Raw genomic sequence first — 14,175 nt, 5'->3', positions numbered from 1 at the left:
ATTCTAGTGATTCAAGCACTATGTTTCGAAATTGGACCATATAACTTGAAGTTCCAAGAATTTGAGTAGTGTGGTTGTCAATCATGGTGAATTGTTGGTGAATGTTACACGTGTGTAAAGTGATCACTTAAAGCCAGGTCTTAAGTTCTGTAAATGCCCAGACTTCCATATATGTTGTCAAAAATGTATCTCTTAATTGGAGATAATCCAGATTTGTGAACATGTATTTAGACACACTCGAAACATTGTGTTATGTCAGTGCTGAAATTATTACATGATTGATATTTCATTGTCTTTGATTTCCGCCTCCGTGGTGTAATGGTCAGCGAGTTTAGCTACCGCGCTGGAGGTCCCGGGTTCGATTCCCAGGGAGGGGGAGTTAAAATAAACATTAGTAATTTTACACAGTAATATTTATTTAATATTACCCTGGACTGGATCCTGAAGCGCAAGAGTTATCACTTTGCCTTCATGTAAGTAACGTTCAAGATTAATAATAATAATAATAAAACCCTTATCCGCACCCCAATGGTGCATAGGGCACTGCGTCAAATAAATGCAGTGGATCGTTTACACATGAAGGAAAGGTGATCAGCCCTCCGCTTCAAGTACCAGTCCAGGGTAGTATTGAATAAATATTACAGCGAAAAAATCACTCATATTTATTCTTACCCCCCCTGGGAATCGAACCCGGGTCGTCCAGAACGGTAGCCGAGCGTGCTGACCATTACACTACGGAGGCGGACAAAATTACACGTTCAAGATTACACTGCGTTAATTATATCCAGTGCCCTATGCACCATTGGGTACGGATAAGGGTTATAAGTAAGTATAAAGTAGTAAGTAGGTACTAACTATTAATATCAAGCAATATCCTATTAAACACAGTTTTTACGACACATATTTTTTCAAATTTGCATTCAATTATGATTGAAATCGTTTTGTTCGCAGTGTAGGAGTTCAAATTCTGATATCAACTGCCCACCGAGATCAATTTATTACTGTTTTGCATATAAATTAACAAAAAAACTAAGTACCTACCCAGTTAGATTATCAAATTTGTTCTTAACCTTCATCTGAAATAGCATGATCCCACGACGAGGTACTAACAGCGTCATCTCAGAAGTAAACACAAAATTAATACAAAAATAATCTTTTTGTACATATAACACAAAATTTTGCATGTGTCCTAACACTTGTTCACAAATCGCTTACTCCTTTCAAGAACGTCATATTTAAAAAAACTTGATTTTTCAGGAGAACGTTTTTAAAGTTTAAAATATAACACAACGTAGTAAAAATAGATATCAAGCCACTTATTGAACTTTTTACTGTGCAACAGATCTTTTTAGGTAAAACCTGAAGGTTTTTTCTCCATTTGAAAAATGTTTAATAAATTTTAAAAAATAATTAAACAATACCTTTTCTTCAAAATGCAAAAACAACATTTTCTGCCCTGTAGCGGGTAAATATTAAGTTAAAAATATGCCTTTTGCGTATTGACCTCTTAATCCCGCATTCATTGTTTTCCCGCATTCGTAGTTTATTTTAATAGGTCCCTTTAAAAACGATACATAGAGGTTTAAAACCTGAAGGTTTTTTCTCCATTTGAAAAATATTTAAAAATACCATACCATGGAAAAAGATACAATTTCTTCAAAATGCAAAAACAACACTTTCTGCCCTGTAGCGGGTAAATATTAAGTTAAAAATATGCCTCTTTTTCTGGGATATAGTACATTTTCTGGGCATTCCAAAAACATACACAACTGAAAATTTACGAATTTTGATTTATGACGTTCTTGAAAGGAGTGGGTGAAATGTGGATTATTTCCAATCAGAAGTTATTTTTACATAATTTTTTTGACTTCGTATCAACATAGATGAAGAAAAATGTGGAAGTCTGGTTATAGGCTTGGTTGAAAGTGATCACTTAACACACGTGTAACATTCACCAATTCTACCCATTGACAACCACAATACTCAAATTCTTGGAAGTTCTATAAGTATATATAATCCAATTTTGAAACATTGTACTTTAATTACTTAGGATTTAACTAGAGACATCTATTGGTTAGATGAATAAGCTATTTTATTGAGCAGAAACTCATTTTTTCTCTTTCATTTGTATGTAAGGTCTGAAATTGGATTATAATCACATACATTAGAAACGCTAGATAATATCATTTTCATTTTATTATTTTAGCTTATAATTTGACCAGTTAATTTCTTAACAACATTTTAAGTGTGTCTAAATTATTGTTAAAAAATCAGGATTACTTCCAATTTATTTAGTTATATATATATATATATATATATATATATATATATATATATATATATATATATATATATATATATATATATATATATATATATATATATATATATATATATATATATATATATATATATATATATATATATATATATATATATATATATATATATATATATATATATATATATATATATATATATATATATATATATATATATATATATATATATATATTTTTTTTTTTTTTTTTTTTTTTTTATGACAACATAGATTAGAGGTAGAATTGGTGAATATTGCAAGTGTGTAAAGTGATCACTTAAACTAGCCTTTGACGGTCGTAAGCCTTGCAAATGACCAAGTTCCATATTATTTTTCATATTTTTTGCGATGTGAAAAATGTTAAATATTATAAACAATCGCCCTACTCAAAATTTTGCAACTCTTACACATATCATATATGTAAAATTCTCACGTCGCTTCGTGTGTGTGTTCGCATATGAATTAAACGTCATTTAAAATAGAAGCAGAGAGAGACCGATGAAAACTTTGCATGATCAAGTATGTCAAATACTTGAAAGCGAGCATGCCAGGAGTCGGAATAATCGACGGGTATGTATGAGGAGATGCATGAATCTGGAAGAGGCGAAGATTTTTTGCAAAGACAAATTTGTGAGGCGTTCTATTCTCTCTGCCTACCCCTTCGGGAAAGCGGAATGATGGTTGGTTAGTTAGTTAAGTACCATAAAGTGAATGAAAAATACCTAATATGATAATCCGCGATTACCGAAGCGAAACTTTGTGACTAGTTTTTAATAACCTTATTGTTAATTACACATACTTTTACTTTAATTAGCTAGAATTATAACATTTAATTTTAATGTAAATACGGTATTACAAAAGGCGACCGAATGCTGTAGAAATGCGATCTCTCAGGCTAATGTGCGGTAAAACGATGTATGATGTTCGATGATGTTAGATGTTCGAACGGTGATATAAGGAAGGAATGCAAGGCTGTGATAAGCATTATACAATAGATAAAATTAAGGAAGGTGTGTTGAGATGGTTTGGGCATGTAAATCGAATGAGTGAAGAAATAATAATAATAATATATAATAAAACCCTTATCCGCACTCCAATGGTGCATAGGGCATTGTGTCATATAAACGCAGTGTTATCTTGATCGTTTACACATAAAGGAAGGGTGATCAGCCCTCCGCTTCAGGTACCAGTTCATGGTAATATTGAATAAATATTACAGTGAAAATATCACTTATATTTATTTTTACCCCCTTGGGAATCGAACCCGGGACCTCCAGAACGGTAGCCGAGCGAAGAAATAATAGTGAAACAAATTTATGAGGCGAATGTAGTTGGTTATAGAAGCAGGGGAATACCGGCAAAATCTTGGCATGATAAAGTATTTAACCCATTATAATCGTCATTACGAAAATATTTTAGCTGCTCACATTTTTTTAAATAAAAAAATACTTATAGCTATATCGTTGTACGGGGAAAACCTCGTTAATTCAATAGATGCTAAATAAATTAAATAAAATATTATATGGAAATAAAAAAAAAATGAAAAAAAACATGCAAGCATTACCGATAAAATTTATTTATTTATTTATTTAAACTTCATGTACAGAAAACAAAAAGTACATTGGCGGGCTTATTGCTAAAAAGCAATATCTTCCAACCGACCAAAAACGGACTAGTGATATTGATCAAAACGTTTGATACCATATATAGCCGTTTGCAATCAGTGGGCAGATAGTACTAAATTAATTTAAAATTAAGAAGTGCGTTGAGATGGTTTGGACACGTGGAACGAACGAGTAAGGAAATAGCGACAAAACGAACTTATGACGCGAATTAAGTAAGAAAAGTCGCAGAGGAAGACAGTGAAAAGTTTTTCACTGTCTTCCTCTGTGACAGCATAATCAGGTATTTTACACACTTGAAAATGGTCAGGTAAGAAGTCGCATAATCGGCGCGTGTGTATGAGAAGTTGCACAAATCGCTCACTCCTTTCAAGAACGTCATAAATCAAAAATCGACAATTTTCAGTTGTGCATGTTTTCGGAATGCCCAGAAAATTTACTATATCCCAGCGAAAGCGGCATATTTTTAACTTAATATTTACCCACTACATGGCAGAAAGTGTTGTTTTTGCATTTTGAAGACAATGTATTGCTTCATTATTTTTTGAAATAAACTAAATATTTTTCAAATGGAGAAAAAATCTTCAGGCTTTACCTAAAAAGATCTGTTACACAGTAAAAAGTTCAATAAGTGGCTTGATATTTATTTTTAATACATTGTATTATATTTTTAAACTTTAAAAACGTTCTCCTGAAATATCAAGTTTTTTGATTTATGACGTTCTTGAAAGGAGTGGGCGAAATGCGTAAGAGGCGAAGAATATTTTCAAATACAGTGGTGAGGCGTTCTATTCTCTCTGCCTACCATGTTAAAACAATAATTTAAAAAATCTCATATCAAAATAATACAGTTTATTTAATTTTTTTATATTTTTTCTATGCAAATTGTAATCGGAGATGGCCGTTTTGTCGTTTGAGCCGAAGCTATATGTATTTCCTGTGAAGTATCACAATGGGATTTTAAAACCCGATGAAAATACAATGGGATTAAGAAGAAATAATAATATAATAGGAAAATACCATTATATTAATATTCCGACACGACGTTTTGTCATATCGGAAAAATTGACCATTTCTTAGAAATGTATTATATGTATTATAGCCAGGCATTTCAAAATTAAGAATTAAATATTGTAACGTTAAATGAAATAACTTTGTCCGCCTCCGTGGTGTAATGGTCAGCGTGTTTAGCTACCGTGCTAGAGGTCCCGGGTTCGATTCCCAGGGGGGGAGGTGAAAATAAATATTAGTGATTTAACACTCTAATATTTTATTTAATATTACCCTGGACTGGTTCCTGAAGAGCAAGAGTGATCACCTTGCCTTCATGTAAGTAATGATCAAGATAACACTGCGTCAATTTGATGCAGTGCCCTATGCACCATTAAGTGCGGATAAGGGTTATAAAAAAATGAAATAATATTTCTAAAAGACACATCGAAAATATAAATAAAATTAAAACCTTAAAATATTGGGTGACATTTAATTTAATATGGAGTTTTAATACTGGTGTATATATCGAGTATTTTATAAGTGTTTTTTTAGAAATTTTGGTAAGAAAGCATGGTAATAACGCATGTGATACGATCAAATCCGGTAAAGGGTTGAGGAGATACCTGAGATTGGTTTAAAATATCAGAACGAAAGTAAAAGTTACCTGAGAATAACGGTTTTTCAAATATCATTAACACAGTAAAAGTATCAAATATTTTAGTGTGATGACACTAAATGTGATGACATTGAATTAAATGTCACCTTATTTTTTAATGTAAAAATTATCTGAGAATTATGGTTTTTCAAATATCACAAATACGGTAAAGTAAATGAGACGAGATGTAGTAAAAATTGAGAGAATAACGATGAGAGTAATACATACCTGAGAATTAATTTTTAATATATCATGAACACAGTAAAACTATCAGATATTTAAGTGTAATCATATCAAAGTAAATGTCACCCAATATTTCAAAGCTTCTTTCTAAGTTCCCAGGTTGACAAGTATATGAAGTTGATTTCAAAACATCACGATGAAAGTAAAAATTAAACGAGAAATAGGGTATTTCGGATATCACGAACGTAAACTATCGGACATTTCGCTCACTCCTTTCAAGAACGTCATAAATCAAAAATTGACAATTTTCAGTTGTGCGTATTTTGCACTATGAATACCAATTAACTAAGTATATTTTACAATACTAGTATTATTATTCAATTCAGCATCCATTAATATGAGAAATAAGAGCATATAAAGTTGTAAACGATTATTTGTATTATTTATTTATTTATTTCAAAACATATTACATACATCGCTCACTCCTTTCAACAACGTCATATATCATAAATCGTCAATTTTCAGTTGTGCATGTTTTCGGAATGCCCAGAAAATGTACTATATCCCAGCAAAAGCCGCATATTTTTAACTTAATATTTACTGCTACAGGGTAGAAAGTGTTGTTTTTGCATTTTGAAGAAAAGGTAATGTTTAATTATTTTTTTAAATGTACTAAATATTTTTCAAATGGAGAAAATACCTTCAGATTATACCTAAAAGATCTGTTGCACAGTAAAAAGTTTAATATTTGGCTTGATATTTATTTTTAAAACATTGTATTATATTTTTAAACTTTAAAAACGTTCTCTTGAAAAATCAAGTTTTTTGATTTATGACGTTCTTGAAAGGAGTGAGCGATTTCAGTGTTATCATAAAATTAGATGTCACCCACAATATTTCAAGGTTTCAAAAGTTCACAATGAATAGTTGACCTGATATTAGTTCCAAAATATAAGAATGTAAGTAAAAATTACATGAAAATTAAGGTTTTTTGAATATCATAAACACAGCAGTATCAAATATTTAATTGTTTTATTAAAAATTATATATCACCCAATATTAAAAAGTTCCCAATGAAACGTTGACATACAATTTAATATACATAAAATTGGTTTCAAAACATCACGATGAAAGTAAAAATTAAACGAGAATTAAGGTTTTTCGAATATCATAAACACGGTAAAAATATCTCATATATTAGTACATTCAAAATTATGTTAATCTAAATATCACCAAAAATTCAAGGTTTCAAAAGTTCCCAATGAATGTAAAAAGTAGGATTTTTAGATATTAAAGTACCTTAAATATTTTTTTACAACATTTTGAGTGTGTCCAAATACTTGTTCACAAAATCTGGATTATCTCCAATTACAGGAGTTATTTTCATATTATTTTTTGACATCTCATCAAAGATGAAGAAGAATATGGAAGTCTGGGCATTTACGGGGCTTATGACCGTCATAGGCTGGTTTGAGTGATCACTTTACACACGTGTAACATTCACCAATTCCACCCATTATTGACAACCACACTACTCAAACTCTTGGAAGTTCTATATATATGAACCAATTTAGAAACCTTGTTCATGAATCACTAGAACTTCACTAGAGACATCTATTGGTGAGATGTAAAAAAAAAAAAAAAAAAAAAAAAAAAAATTTAATATCTTGAAGTATCATTAAGGCATTTTATAATTATCAAATTAAAATAAATGTCACCCAATATTCAAATGTTCCCAATGAAACGTCGACATATTTATACCTCATATTTGTATGATATTTCATACCTGAAATTGTTTTCAAAATATCACGATGAAAGTAAAAATTACCTGAGAATCAAGGGGTTCAAAATACCACAATCGGAGAATAATCGTGACATTTAAAGGTTTCACATGACTCACTTCACGACCAACACGAACTAAAAATCACTTCAAAACTTTTCCAAACACCAACTGATATGAACAGAAATGCGTCGCACTGACGTACAAAATTCCCAACAACGTTACAACAATACGTCGAGGTTTTCTTTAATTTACAGCGATGATTCCCACGAATATGAGGAAATTTACTGGAATTATCGGAAAACGCACTGACTGTTTGATCGATCCGCTGGCAGTCGCGATAATTTAACGTAAACTAGCGAAAGCAAAGCCGTCGACACAACCACGCACTTCGAATATCCGCGGTCGACTGGTGACGGTTGAAAACACACTGAATACTGCATTTGCCAGTCCTAATTAAGCCCGATGCACACAGGTGTGTACAGGTAACCGTCGTTTTACGCCGGGATTCTGTTCCAAAGGAACGCCGGCGTAAATAAAATCGGCGTAAAATGAACACATTGTGAATCAGCGTAAATCAAGCCGTTTACTTGTATTTTAATTATAGATTTGGCATTAATTGTATGGAATAAAATGATAAATTAATAAAAAATAAAAAATAATTCTTTCATTAATTGATTCGGCACTATGTGGTCTTATCTATACATTTTTCATTTAAGTTTTACTTGGTAAATACCTTTTTTTAAATCTATTGCGACACGTGTTCAATGCATTCCGCATTATTTTGAAACACTATATTATGAAGCTAAGTCTGGATTTTTGGATTTTAATTTTAAGTTTTACTCAGTAATTACTAATCTAAATTTTAGAGTTGTGGCCTTAGGGCTTTGAAGGATGAAGAGGGGTGGGAACTGTTCCTTATTTTTATTTATTTAATTAAATAATAATAAACTCATAATTCACATAGAGGTGACTTATAAGTAGAGCGAAATCCAGAATTTGTGATCAAAAATTTAGATACTCAAAATATTCCAAAAAAAATACAGGAGAAAAGAGATTTTTTTCCTCCTTTCTCCTTACCATTCAAAAAACTTTTTTTCTTTTCAAAACCATATATTTATTTCGAAGAAAAACTAATTATTTCACTACAAGAACGGCGTTTTTAACAAACAAAAAACTTCAATTAAGTCAAATTTTACCTGGGTCCAAAGAAAATTATATTGCGGACCATCGATTATCCCGCCTCAAATAATGATGATAAAAATAATGAATTGATTTCATGGGTGAAAAATATGTCATTCGGATGAAGGCCAGTCCTAAGAATACCGAGTATGGATTTATTTCAAAGATACGAGATTTATGAATAAAAGCTAATCGAATAATCAATCAAACTTCTCGGAATTTCTCCGCATCATAATTTTTCTATTTTATCAGCAATACTGTTTATAATATTTATCAATAATCAGACTAGTTTCGTCAATTTTATCGTGGAATTGTCAGTGATATTTATCTGTCATCGATCTGCTCCAAAAATATATTGACTCATTATATATATATATATATATATATATATATATATATATATATATATATATATATATATATATATATATATATATATATATATATATATATATATATTTAGTCCGCCTCCGTAGCGTAATGGTCAGCACGCTATATATATATATATATATATATATATATATATATATATATATATATATATATATATATATTTATATTCATATATTTACTATTTAATATTGTTTCAATAAAAACTATTTAATTCATTATGTAGACATTTCTAGTTACAAAATATCTTATACTAGTTACGCTGTTCCTCTCCAATAAAGAGACTAATTTCTTGTGTTTGTAGAAGGACTTCATTGTTTATTGTTTGTACTTAATTAATGATAGAATTCTGATATTTTTTTAATAAAAAAAAGTAGTTTAATATCTTGCATCTTTTTTACTTAATATTCTTAAGGAGGTTATTGAAATATTTATTTTCCAGATATTTTTAATTGTGTTGGAACTGCTGGTGTTGTATTTAACAAAAAAAAACAATTCTAAAATTATTTTAGAATCTTAAGGATCCCTTTTTAGGAATCTTAAGGATAATTTAACAATTTTTATATTTTAAAATGGTTTCCACATGAAGGAATGAAGTATCCATCCCCGAACAAGACAAAGGATTTGTTAAAACCGGTTGAAAAAAATGTAATTAAAATGAAAAAGTGGTTACAAACAAGGTTTGCGCTTGATTTTTTTTTTTAAATTTGTTAATTGCAATTTATAAATAATACTACTTTATAAAACAAAAATGAACTTTGTTAAGTATAATATTTGGAAGTCCTAACAAAAAGTTACATTTCTAATATTACCTACAATAAAAAATCCTTTTAATGCAAATCTGTTCTGTTTACTGTATTCTATCGAAATTTTAATTAAAGTTGCAACAAAACGTGACCAATCCTGTGTTAAACCAATATGAAATCATTAAATCGCACCAAAACGTAACAATTTTACAAGTTAGAATTCCTGATTACTTGAAATCATTTATAATGGAAATGTAACGTTTTGGTGAAGACCTTGACATATCGGTCACTCCTTTCAAGAACGTCATAAATTAAAAATCGTCAATGTTTTCGGTATGCCCAGAAATTGTACTACATCCCAGCAAAAGAGGCAAATTTTTATCTTAATATTTACCCCCTACAGGGCAAAAAGTGTTGTTTTTGCATTTTGAAGAAAAGGTATTGCTTAATTATTTTTTTGAATATGCTAAATATTTTCAACACGAGAAAAAAACCGTAAGGTTTTACCTAAAAATATCTGTTGCACAGTAAAAAGTTCAATAAGTGACTTGATATTTATTTTCAATACATTGTGTTATATTTTTAAACTTTAAAAACGTTCTCCTGAAAAATACAGTTTTTCGATTTATGGACGTTCTTGAAAGAAGTGAGCGATAAAATAAAACAAAATACAGATATTTTTGTATTACAAAAAAGCAGTCCGATGTGATGGGGCCCTAAGGTTACACATGGGCCACAATAGGTATTAAGTGGACTTAATTCTACCTGCGAGGTACCTGCAACTGCTCTACACATGCATACAAACCTAACATGTACAAATACCATTGTTGGGGTCATATATACACACACAGGTATTTTACTCAAATCCTCGCTTCTCGGGTCGCGGAGTGGCTATAGCAAGGGTCACCTGCTCTATACGCAGCAAACAGCCATCTTTCCTGGAACTTTGACCCCGGTGGTGCATAGGGCACTGCGTCAAGTGTTGTCAGGTGGTTTCTATATATAAAATTTAAGGGTACTTTTCTCATTATTTTTTGACAGCTCATCAAAGATGAAGATGAATATGGAAGTCTGGGCATTTACAGGTCTGACGACCGTCATAGGCTGGTTTAAGTGATCACTTTACACACGCGTAACATTCACCAATTTTACCCATTATTGACAACCACACTACTCTTTTTTTTTAATTACCTAACGTCCAAGTGACACTGATATCTACGGCTTATGCAACACCGATTATCATGTCCCTACTCAGGCTTCAACTTTATAAGTTTCATAGCCTATGCCCTACTCGTGAGTGGATTTGTACGGTAATTATAATATAATTTTAAATTATAATTTTGATTATAAAATAATTATAGTTTAAAAATAGGACGTTTGCCTCTTGTAACAGCCTTCATTACACATAACACATTACATATTACACATACACAAATGATTGAGTAGGTACTCAAAATAGGTACCCAGTATCAATATCTCCATTCGCTAGAGTTTCGTAATCACATATCTGCACTTTCTCGAGTTGTGGACCAAGTTTCGCAACAGCATAACTCCACGCGCGATATTTTTACTGCCAACAGCGCGTGTTCTCAGTCGGCTTTAAACTATGACCTCGAGTTGAAAAGTACATAGAAAAAGGCATTAATATGCCTTATTAGGTCTAACGTGCAAAGGCAAATAGCCGCAAGTTAAAAACAGTAGTTTTGAGATAAAAGAGTTCATGGTTAACTTAAAATGATGCTTTTTGCCAACATATGTCATTCACTCCTTTCAACAACGTCATATATACTTATATAAAAAAAGATTTCTCAGGAGATTGTTTCAAAGTTAAAAAATAAAATAAAATGTATTAAAAATAAATATCAATCCACTTATTGAACTTTTTACTATGCAACAGATCTTTTTAGGTAAAACCTGAATATTTTTTCACCATTTGAAAAATATTAAGTACATTTAAAAAAAAAATAAAACGATACCTTTTCTTCAAAATTCAAAAACAACACTTTCTGCCCTGTAGGGGGTAAATATTAAGTTAAAAATATGCCGCTTTTGCTGGGATATAGTACCTACATTTTCTGGGCATTCCAAAAACATGCAAAACTGAAAATTAACGATTTTTGATATATGACGTTGTTGAAAGGAGTGAGCGTTGTATGTAATATGTTTTGAAATAAATAAATAAATAATATAGATAATCGTTTACATCTTTATATGCTCTTATGTCTCATATTCATTGTCGCTGAATTGAATAATAATACTCGTATTGTAAAATATACTTTGTTAATTGGTATTCATAGTGCAAGGGGTTCCTTGACTTGGTAGCATCCCTTTATGGCTGAAAACTTACAAGAACAGTTGCTTCAGTAGTTGTCAACGGGTTTTTTTTACATAAAAAAAATTGTAAATTAAATTATCTGTTTTTTTAATTGCCTAACGTCCAAGTGACTCTGAAATCTAGCTACGGCTTATGCAACACAGTTTATCATGTCCCTACTCAGGCTTTAACTTTTAAGTTTCATAGCCCATGCCTACTCGTGAGTGGATTTACTCTTCATGTTTAATAAAAATAATAATAAAACACTTATCCGCACCCCAATGGTGCATAGGGCACTGTGTCATATAAACACAGTGTTATCTTGATCGTTTATGGATGAAGGAAAGGTGATCAGCCCTCCGCTTCAGGTACCAGTCCATGGTAATTTTGAATAAATATTACAGTGAAAAAATCACTTACATTTATTTTACCCCCCTTGGGAATCGAACCCGGGACCTCCGGAACGGTAGCCGAGCGTGCTGACCATTACGCTACGGAGGTGGACATGTTTAAAGTTACTATAATTTCTTCATGAGTGAAAATTCTAGGCAAAAACACTCACTTGATCTGAAAAAATACTTCATGGAAAGATTTATATGTAGTGTTTAGTCATATTTCCTTATTTTGTTTTCACTCAATTTTTTTTATATTTTCTTATTTTATTTTTTTTCATGTTGGTCTTCGGGTCGACCAAAAATCGCATGTGTTAGACATTTTGTGTAGTTTTGAGTGTGTAAATGGTGCTATGGTGGTGAAGGGTAGTATTGTTTGCATGCTGTGTTAGTGATTGTCCTGACGAAGAGACGGGTACGTCTCGAAACCGGTAGACGTAAAAATCTCGGTGAGTGGTTATATACTAATTTTATTAACATTTTTGTAAAAAAATAAATAAGTTTTCTTATTTCTTTTAGTATCTCATTTGCTTAATTTAAATATCTTCCGTAAATTGTTCTTTTTTTTTGTATTTTGCTATGTATTAGTTTTGGTTATTTAAAAACAATATTTTTTGTTACTTTATTATTTGTGTTCCAGTCTTGTTAACCTTAATCCCATGTCCCAAAATCAGAAATAGAAATTACTCACCGGGAATATTATATATATATATGACTTATGTATGTATCATGTTTTTTATTATGTTTTGTCCGCCTCCGTAGTGTAATGGTCAGCTCGGCTACCGTTCTGGAGGTCCCGGCTTCGTTTCCCAGGGGGGTTCAATAAATATAAGTGATTTTTTCACTCTAATATTTATTTAATATTACACTGGACTGGTACCTGAAGTGGAGGGCTGATCACCTTTCCTCCATGTGTAATTGATCGAGATAACACTGCGTTTATATGAAGCAGTGCCCTATGCACCATTGGGGTGCGGTAAGGGTTTTTTTTATTATTATTATGTTTTATGTTTTGAAAAATAAATAAATCAATAATATTTTTACCATGCATATTTTATAATAAATCATAAAATCATACATATTTTATAATAAAACATACATAATAAATCATACATATTTTTTCTTCAATGTTTCTTGCAGATAATATGCTTTGGTGACACATTTTACAAAACTTTATAAAATAAAACCAAAACAGTGTTTTTAACCATTTTTATTTTTTGTATTTTCTCTTACCGGTTTCGGCAAGAGCCTTGTCATCTTCAGGGATGTATATGTCTATCCCTGAAGATGAAAGGTTCTTGTCGAATTCGAAAAAAATCGAAAAGTGAGAGTTGTTTTGCCCTCAAAATATTGCGAAAATTGATCGCTGTTTCTCCCTCACAAATTTTTACATACTTCGAATTTTGGTTGGTTGGAAGATATTGCTTTTTAGCCAATGTACTTATTTTTTTGTACGTAAAATTTAAATAAATAAATAAATTTTATTTGGAATCAAACGGTGTACACTACTACACTGCTTTAAACTTTTACTAAACTAGACCTAAACTTTTAGCAAATTTAATATTTTGAACACAAACTTTACCTCAAAGCTTCTAAAA

General features: G+C 30.9%; 2 protein-coding genes across 3 annotated transcripts in view; one reads left to right on the top strand and one right to left on the bottom strand.

Annotated features, from left to right (window-relative positions):
- Rhp (GTP-Rho-binding protein rhophilin) overlaps positions 1-7,964 on the bottom strand; it is a 164,967-nt gene extending 157,003 nt beyond the window's left edge. For both annotated transcript variants that reach the window (XM_088269383.1, XM_088269384.1), the window contains exon 1: positions 7,602-7,964. The gene's annotated coding sequence lies outside the window, so the exon portion shown is untranslated. The remainder of the gene's footprint in view (positions 1-7,601) is intronic.
- Positions 1-14,175, top strand: part of LOC148303758 (dynein light chain roadblock-type 2-like) — a 124,871-nt gene that overhangs the window by 6,986 nt on the left and 103,710 nt on the right. The window lies entirely within an intron of this gene.

Source organism: Brachycentrus maculatus, unplaced genomic scaffold, assembly GCF_059751285.1.
Source record: "Brachycentrus maculatus isolate JH-2025_06_01 unplaced genomic scaffold, ASM5975128v1 h1tg000349l, whole genome shotgun sequence".
Classification (NCBI taxonomy): Eukaryota; Metazoa; Arthropoda; class Insecta; order Trichoptera; family Brachycentridae; genus Brachycentrus; species Brachycentrus maculatus.
This window is presented reverse-complemented; position numbering and strand designations above follow the sequence as displayed.